The sequence below is a fragment of the Triticum dicoccoides genome, chromosome 7A (genome assembly GCF_002162155.2).
Source record: "Triticum dicoccoides isolate Atlit2015 ecotype Zavitan chromosome 7A, WEW_v2.0, whole genome shotgun sequence".
NCBI lineage: Eukaryota > Viridiplantae > Streptophyta > Magnoliopsida > Poales > Poaceae > Triticum > Triticum dicoccoides.
The window spans coordinates 164,874,109-164,884,009 of record NC_041392.1 but is presented as its reverse complement, the minus strand read 5'-3'; positions in this window follow the sequence as shown (position 1 = coordinate 164,884,009).

Sequence of the window (9,901 nt, the reverse complement as noted above, 5' to 3'; positions counted from 1 at the left end):
CCAACCTGTCAGCTGCCGGTGGCCACCAGGGGCAACTCTGGGCTGGCCTACCCGTACCTAGGACAATCTGAGTGTGCCCTGAGAAAGAGATATGTGCAGCTCCTATCGGGATTTGTCGGCACATTCGGGCGGTGTTGCTGGTTTAGTTTTACCTTGTCGAAATGCCTTGTAACCGGGATTCCGAGTCTGATTGGGTCTTCCCGCTAGAAGGAATATCCTTCGTTGACCGTGAGAGCTTGTGATGGGCTAAGTTGGGACACCCCTGCAGGGATTTAAATTTCAAAAGCCGTGCCTGCGGTTATGGGCAAATAGGAATTTGTTAATGTCTGGTTGTAGATAACTTGAACCTTAACTTAATTAAAATGAATCAACTGTGTGAGTTACCGTGATGGTCTCTTCTCGGCGGAGTCCGGGAAGTGAACACGGTGTTGGAGTAATGCTTGACGTAGGTTGTTTTAGTATCACTTCTTGATCATACTTTTATCGATCGTGCTTTGCCTTCTCTTCTCGCTCTCATTTGCGTATGTTAGCCACCATATATGCTAGTCGCTTGCTGCAGCTCCACCTCATACCTTTTACCTTACCCATAAGCTTAAATAGCCTTGATCGCGAGGATGCGAGATTGCTGAGTCCCCGTGGCTCACAGATACTTCCAAAACCAGCTTGCAGGTGCCGATGAGCCCATGCAGATGACGCAACCAAGCTCAAGGAGGAGCTCGATGAAGATCTTGTCCTTTATGTTGTTTCGTTCTAGTTGATCAGTAGTGGAGCCCAGTTGGGGTCGATCGGGGACCGTGTCGCTTTTGGGGTTCTTCTTTTATTTTGGTTCCGTAGTCGGACCTTGATTGTATCTGGATGATGTAATGCTTTATTCATGTATTTGTGTGAAGTGGCGATTGTAAGCCAACTATGTATCTCTGTCCCTTATGTATTACATGGGTTGTGTGAAGATTACCTCACTTGCGACATTACTTTCAATGCGGTTATGCCTCTAAGTCGTGCTTCGACACGTGGGAGATATAGCCGCATCGAGGGCGTTACACCTTCCTCCCCGGACAGATCTTCGTGTTCGGCGGCTTCGCACTGCGGGCCAATTCACTTGGCCATCTGGAGCAGATCGAAAGTTATGCTCTTGGCCATCAGGTCAGATTTGGAAGTTTAAACTACACGGCTGACATCCGCGGGGACTTGATCCTCGACGGATTCGAGCCACTGCCGAGCGCGCCACACTGTCACGACGAGCATGATCTAGCTCAGCCGCTGAACAGTGTCCTGGAAGCCGCACCCGCATCGGCTTCGACCCTTAATTCGGAGCCAATTGCGCCGATCGAGGATGGGTGGTTGGACGCCGCCTCGGGGGCTGCGATCCCAATGGCGATCGAGCCGAACACCATCCCTGCACTCCGCGAGACTCGTGACTCAAAGGAGCCAGACTCCGAACCCTCTACGCCCCTGCTGATCGAATCCGATTAGGCGCCGATCATGGAGTTTATTGCCGCAGACATCTTTCAGCACTCGCCTTTCAGCGATATTCTGAAGACACTAAAGTCTCTCTCTTTATCAGGAGAGCCCTGGCCGGACTACGGTCAGCAAGGTTGGGATACGGACGATGAAGAAATTCAAAGCCCACCCACCACCCACTTTGTAGCCACTGTCGACGGTTTAACCGACGTGCTCGACTTCGACTCCGAAGACATCGATGGTATGGACACTGATGCAGGAGACGATGAAGAACCAGCGCCTATTGGGCCCTGGAAAGCCACCTCGTCGTATGACATATACATGGTGGACACCCCAAAAGAAGGAGATGGCGATGGAACAGCGGAGGATGACCCCTCCAAGAAATAGCCTAAGCGCCGGTGTCAGCCGCGCCGCTCAAAATCCCGCCAAAGCAAATATGGTGATTCCAGAACAGGAGATAATAATACTCCGGAGAGTGCCGAAGAAAACCCCCTCCAGCATGATTCAGCATAGGAGGACGGAGAAGCCAACCCTCATGAGAGAGCGACAGACAGAGAGGTCGAGGACAATAATTATATGCCTCCCTCCGAAAACAAGGCAAGCCTCGACGACGACGAATTCGTCGTGCCAGAGGATCCCGTCGAGCAAGAGCGTTTTCAATGCAGGCTTATGGCCACGGCAAGAAGCCTCAAGAAAAACAGCAATAGCTTAGAGCTGATCAAAATTTGCTAGTCGACAGATGGACTGAAGTCCTTGCGTCCGAAGAGCATAAACTCGAACGCCCCTCCAAGTGCTACCCAAAGCGCAGGTTGCTACCCCGATTAGAGGAGGAAGCACTTAAACCTACATCACCAGCACTTGATACGGCCAACCGGCCACTCGTGGCTGCGACAGAGAGGCCCCTCGGCCCTCCCCTCAAGCCGCACCCCGTACCAAGGCACGGGAAAATGTGCCAGACCTGCGAGATATGTTGGAGGACAAGGCAAGGCAAACAAGATCGATCTACGGATCGCATGGGCGCCCCACGACTCGAGACGGTAACCGTCACGCTGGACACAAATTCGGTAGGGCCGAACACAGTAGACAAAGCTCATTGGAGGTACGTCGTGATATAGCCCAATACAGAGGCGCCGCACACCCACTATGCTTCACAGATGAAGTAATGGATCATCAAATCCCCGAGGGTTTCAAACCCGTAAACATCGAATCATATGATGGCACAACAGATCCTGCGGTATGGATCGAGGATTATCTCCTTCATATCCACATGGCCCGCGGCGATGATCTCCACGCCATCGAATACCTCCCACTCAAGCTTAAAGGACCAGCTCGGCATTGGCTTAACAGCTTGCCAGAAGTATCAATCGATTGTTGGGAGGACCTGGAAGCCGCATTCCTCGACAATTTCCAGGGCACTTATGTGCGACCACCAGACGCCGATGACCTAAGCCACGTAATTCAGCAACCAGAGGAATCGGCTAGGAAATTCTGGACACGGTTCCTAACAAAATAAAATCAAATAGTGGACTGTCCAGACGCAGAGGCCCTAGCAGCCTTCAAGCACAATATCCGTGACGAGTGGCTTGCCCGGCACCTTGGACAGGAAAAGCCGAAATCTATGGCAGCACTCATGACACTCATGACCCACTTTTGTGCGGGAGAAGATAGCTAGCTTGCTCGTAGCAACAATATGACCAAGAACCCTGGTAATTCGGATACCAGGGACAGTAGTGGCAGGTCGCGTCGCAACAAGCAGAAGCGCCGTATTAACGGCGATAATGCTGAGGATACGACAGTTAATGCCGGATTCAGAGGCTATAAATCCGGTCAGCGGAAAAAGCCATTCAAAAGAAATCCTAGGGGCCCGTCCAGTTTGGACCGAATACTCGACCGCTTGTGCCAGATACATGGCACCCCCGAAAAGCCGGCCAATCACACCAACAGGGATTGTTGGGTGTTCAAGCAGGCAGGCAAGTTAAATGCCGAAAATAAAGACACGGGGCTGCATAGGATTACGACGAAGAGCCTCGGCCGCCGAACAACAGTGGACAGAAGGGTTTTCCCCCACAAGTGCGGACGGTGAACATGATATACGCAACCCACATCCCCAAGAGGGAGCGGAAGCGCGCGTTAAGGGACGTATACGCGGTATAGCCAGTCGCCCCAAAGTTCAACCCATGGTCCTCCTGCCCGATCACCTTTGATCGAAGGGACCATCCCACTAGCACCCGTCATGGCGGATTCACCGCATTGGTTCTAGACCCAATCATTGACGGATTTCATCTCACTAGAGTCCTTATGGACGGCGGCAGCAGCCTGAACCTGCTTTACCAGGATACAGTGCAGAAAATGGGCATAGATCCCTCGAGGATTAAGCCCACCAAAACGACCTTTGAAGGCATAATACCAGGTGTAGAGGCCAACTGTACAGGCTCAGTCACACTTGAAGTGGTCTTCAGATCTTCGGATAATTTTCGAAGCGAGGAGTTAATCTTCGACGTAGTCCCATTCCGCAGTGGCTATCACGCACTACTCGGGCGAACCGCATTCGCCAAGTTCAATGCGGTACCGCACTACGCTTACCTAAGCTCAAGATGCCAGGCCCTCGAGGAGTAATTACGGTCAATGGAAACACCGAACGCTCTCTCCGAACGGAGGAGCACACGACGGCCCTTGCAGCGGAAGTACAAAGCAGCCTCTCCAGGCAGTTCTCCAGTCCGACCATTAAACGTCCGGACACCGTCAAGCGTGCCCGGAGTAACCTACAACAAGGCCGCCTGGCACGTCCCGAGCAGGCGTAGCAGTGCGGCCCCAACCCCAGCCCTCGCAAAAATGCGACACCAGTACTTCGCGTACATAACTACGCTCTAGAAATACCATGGGTACAGGGGAGGGGCACCATCACGGCACGCCCGAAACACGGCTTAAATCGCACCAGGGGTTGCCGATTTTTTAATTTTCTCTTACTTTCAGGACTCCACTCTTCGGAAGGCCTGTTCAGCAGTTCAATTGCCCCACAAATGATGCAAGAACCAGGGAAGCAGACAAGCCATGCCGCATTACGGAACTCCCAGGTGGCCTCTATCACGAGCAGTATACCTGTTTCGCATACCATTCCGCAGCCCGCCCCTGGAACGGAAATGTTAAATAGTCCAACCTTTTGCTTATCACATTATTTGTATCATTCTGCTTTGATTGCAGCCCTTTTTAATAAAAATGCATAGCTTTTGTCTATTTTTGCATTACTCTTTTTTTACAAATATATGTTCCTTAACGACATGTTGCACCCATACACTTTGGTACGGCCAAAATACGCCAGGGGCTTTAGTACCCCTCAATATGGTGTGAGAAGTCCGAACACTTTAACAAGTGCGGCACCCCGAACTTATAGCACTATATGCATCGGCTCCGAATCATGTCTTGGGTCAATAGTTGGGTTTGTCCGGCTCCTATGTTTTGGTGCCTTACGTTCCGCTGTGTCCGGCCAAGGTGTGGATAGCGCCCCGAACTCAGTCTTCCGAATACCAGGGGCTTCGCCGAAATTTAAAATTATAGAATTCTATGGCTAAGTGAGAGTGTTCACGCATTATAGTCCGATTGCCTTGTTCGATGTGCTGAGCGCCTCCCTCGAAGGACCCAAACATGGGAAAAGAGCGCTCAGGTTTATCCCCGAACACCCCAGCACTAGCGGCACGGGGGCAGAAGCCGACAACTCGCCATCTCTCAGAATTGATAAACAACCGCACAGAAGGTAATATTTTAAATTCCAGCAGCATTGCTTAGCGCATATGAACTAGTTTTCAGCGCACAGGACAAAACGAGCGAGTTTTACTTAAAAATTACATCCCTGGAACATTCATCCGCCACAAGGCAGGCACCCTTCAGAACATCCGTATAATAATTCTCGGGCTTGCGAAGCTCTTTCCCCGGCGGTGGCCCGTCCTTCACAAGCTTCTCAGCATCCAGCTTGCCCCAGTGCACCTTAGCACGGGCAAGGGCCCTACGGGCACCTTCAATGCAGACGGAGCGCTTGATGACTTCGAGCCTTGGACAGGCCCCCACCAGCCGCCGCACCAGTCCGAAATAGCTCCCAGGCAGAGCCTCTCCAGGCCACAGCCGAACTACAAGGCCCTTCATGGCCTGTTCGGCTGCCTTGTGGAGCTCGACCAGTTGCTTCAGCTGGTCGCTCAGGGGCACGGGGTGTCCAGCCTCAGCATACTGAGACCAGAACACCTTCTCTGTCGAGCTGCCCTCCTCGGCTCGCTAGAATACGGCGGCATCAGACATGCTATAGGGAAGATCTGCGAACGCTCCTGGAGAGCTCCGGATTCGGGTAAGTAACAAGTAACTCATGTTTATGTGTTTGCTTTGCATAAAGAATGCCTTACCCGCCGCTATCTTTTTCACCTCATCCAACTCCTGGAGGGTCTTATAGGATTCGGCCTTGGCAGACTTGGCATTTTCAATAGCCATCGCGAGCTCGGACGCTCGCGTCTTTGAGTCAAGCTCCAAACTCTCATGTTTTTTCATTAGAGCCTGGAGCTCTTGCCGCACCTTGCCAACCTGGGCCTCATACTTCTCCCGCTCGGTGCGCTTCGTGGCCGCCCTCTTCTCAGCCTCGAACAACGCTTGCTTAAGGGTCGCCACTTTAGACGTGGCCCCTACAATAGCAACGATAATCCTGTCATTTTTTGCAATTGCACTTTTTTATATACATTTAATACAAGGTATTTCTTACCTTCCTTGTCCTCGAGCTGCTTCTTGGCACGCCCGAGCTCTTGCTTGGACTGCTCGAGGTTCTGCTTTAGCGTGTCCACTTCCGCAGTCAGTGCGGTGGACGCCAGCAGAGAAGCCTGCATATGCATATTGACTCCTTTTTGTTAGACTCCTGCGAATTTTATTTGATCCTCTATTCGGCTTTTCTTCCCGAACGCCAAACAGAGCATCAGGGGCTACTGTCTATGTGGTAATATTATTTACACATTCTTTACTTACCTCAAAGCCTGTTAAAAGGCTAGCACAAGCTTCAGTCAGTCCGCTCTTGGCGGACTGAACCTTCTGGACCACCGCACTCATAATGGTGCGGTGCTCCTTGTCGATGGAGGTGCCTTTGAGCACCTCCAACAGATTGTCCGGCGCCTCCGGTTGGACGGGGGTCACCGGCACGGTGGGCTTGCTCCTCTTGGAAGGAGGTCGCCTGCCGGACTCTGGAACCCTTGAAGGTTCTGGAGCGGTGTCTGGCCTAGGGCCGGACTTGGAGCCCTGGGGTTTTTTATCCCCTTTACTCCTGGAGTCCGGGAGGTCTCCTTGCGGCGCCTCCAGGACCACCTCCTCCTGGCTTGGAACCTGTTGGGACAATACTTCGGCGTCGTCCATAGGGCGGGGGGAGGAGGCCATCAGAAGCGAATTCACATCCGACGAGTCCAGTGAACCGCTCGACGATGCATCGAGCCGGTCTTTGGGTGGGCTGCATACACTAGTAGAAAAAGGGCCTTTAGTCCCGGTTCATAAGGGCCTTTCGTCCTGGTTCTTGAACCGGGACTAAAGGGTCGTTACTAATGCCCTGACCCTTTAGTCCCGGTTCAAACCAGAACTGGGACCAAAGGCCCTCCACGTGGCCGGTCCACCTTTAGTCCCGGTTGGTAACACCAACCGGTACTAAAGGAAGTTTTCTTGATTTTTTTTGATTTTTTTTATTTTCAAATTTCTGAATTATTTTAACCTCTAATCTCTAATCACCCCTCATCACTGCACAATTTAATCTCTAATCACCCCTCATCATTCCAAATCATCTAACTTCCCGAACGGTCACCCATCCTCCCACTCCCCCAGCCTGAGCACGCTTAACTTCCGGGTTTTATTCTCCCTCGTTTCCAAGTCTGCACTCGTTGTTTTCCTGACAATAGTAAGATGTCAATCCTATTAACCCTCAGGAGTTTAGCTTGAGCATGAAGTCACACATTTCACTGTTTGAGTTTGAAACTATTGTTCTAAAAACAATAATTTTTTAGTAACACTAATATTTCTTGAATAAGTAGTTTGACCATTGTTTGTCCATTGTTTGACCATAGTTTGACCATAGTTTGACCAGATTTGACCAAAATTCAAAAAAACTGAAATAATTATTTAATAACACTAATATTCTTGAATAATTATTTAGTAACACTAATACTTCTTGAATAAGTAGTTTGACCATAGTTTGACCAGATTTAATGAAAATTTAAAAAAACTGAAATTTGAGCATAACTTTTTTTCCTTTTGGAATTTGAGGATTCTACAAATTTGCAAAAAGGCCGCAGGCGGTCTCCATCGGATGTAACTTTTCGAGTAGATGATTTTTCATATAAAAAACTTTTTAGTCCGAGTTCGTATGCAAAAGTTATGCCCATTTTACAAATTCCAGAGAGATTTTGTAAATAAAGTGGAAATTCATATTTGTAAATTTTCCCAACAACTAGACCACATATCACATGGGAAACTTATTTTATTTTATTTTTTTGACATTTCCATCATTTTATTTTGTTTTTTCTAAATCTGAAAAGGCGGTCCACAGGAGGGGGAGAATTTAAAAATGGGACCTTTAGTACCGGTTCGTGCCATGAACCGGTACTAATGCCTCAAAGCCCATTAGTCCCGGTTGGTGGCACCAACCAGGACTAAAGGTCTAACCTTTAGTACCGGTTGGTGCCACCAACCGGGACTAATGGGCATCGCACCCTTTAGTCTCGGTTCGTGGCACGAACCGGGACTAAAGGGCCCAGGTGAACCGGGACTAATGCCTTAGCCGCACGAACCGGGATAAATGCACCCATTGGTCCCGGTTCTGGACTGATCCGGGACTAATGGGCTTACCCGGCCTGGACCAAAGCCCCTTTTTCTACTAGTGATAATCATATTCGACATAAGGGAAAGCTGTGCAATAAAGGAATACTTTAAATTACTCTGGTATCCGGATACTTACGATTTCGCCAGGGGCTTGGCCCTGAGCGGCCACTCCTCTCCGTCGTCGTCGGCATCGGTGGAGTAGTCCGGAGGAAGGGTTTTCCCCTTCTTGGACCCTTCGGGCTCCCCAGTGAGGGCGGCCTTCCTTTTCTTCTCTCCCCCCGCTGCAGGGGGAGAGGTCTCTTCTTCCTCCTCCTCGCCTTCACGGGAGGAATGCGCCTTGTAGCCGTCGGATGATGAACCCAACACCTCCTGGCGCCGGGCACTTTTTCGAGTCCCTGTGGCCTTCTTCGTGGCCTTCTTCTCTGGCACCACATAGGGTGCCGGAACCAGCAGCTTCGCCAAGCGGGCATCGGTTGGGTCTTCGGGCAAAGGAGCCAGACAGTCGATCTGTCCGGACTTCGCCTGCCAAACCTGTCAAAGGTAAGGGAGCTTAGATCCCGCATAGAGTTAAACTATGAAAAACTAATACCCTGTAAAAGGTACAAACAACTTACCGTGCTAGCGTGACACTGCGCGCTGAATCCGCGATCCTCGGTAGCGGATGCGGGAGCGTCGGCACCCTTGAAAAGCACCTTCCAAGCATCTTTGTACGTCGTGTCGAAGGGCCTGCTCAGAGTTCGGTGCTGCGCCGGGTTGAACTCCCACAGATTGAAGGCCCATTGTTCACACTGGAGGATCCGGCGGATGAGCATGACCTGGACTACGTTGACAAGCTTGAGCTGCTTGTCCACCAGGGTTTGGATGCATGTTTGCAGTCCAGTCACCTCTCCTTTGCTGCCCCACAACAGGCCCGTCTCTTTCCAGGACGTGAGCCGCGTTGGGGGTCCGGACCGGAACTCGGGGGCTACGACCCACTCAGGGTCGCGCGGCTCGGTGATGTAAAACCACCCCGATTGCCACCCCTTTAGGGTCTCCACAAAGGAGCCCTCGAGCCATAAGACGTTGGGCATCTTGCCCACCATGGCACCTCCGCACTCCGCCTGGTTGCCGCGCACCACCTTCGGCTTGACATTGAAAGTCTTGAGCCATAGGCCGAAATGGGGGCGGATGCAGAGGAAAGCCTCGCACACGACGATAAACGCCGAGATGTTGAGGATGAAGTTCGGGGCCAGATCATGGAAATCCAGGCCGTAGTAGAACATGAGTCCCCGGATGAATGGGTGGATAGGAAAGCCCAGTCCGCGGAGGAAGTGGGGAAGGAACACTACCCTCTCATGGGGCCTTGGGGTGGGGAGGAGCTGCCCCTCTTCAGGAAGCCAGTACGCGATGTCGTTAGACAAGTATCCGACCTTCCTCAGTTTTTTGATGTGTCCCTCCGTGACGGAGGAGACCATCCACTTTCCTCCCGCTCCGGACATGGCGGGAGAAGGTTGAGGTGGGGAGTGCGGACTTGGGCGCTGGAGCTCGAGTGCGCGAGAATGGATAGGCAAAGGAGGAAGAAGGCATAGGTGAAAAGGTGGATCCTTATCCCCTTATATGGGTGGACGCAACTACG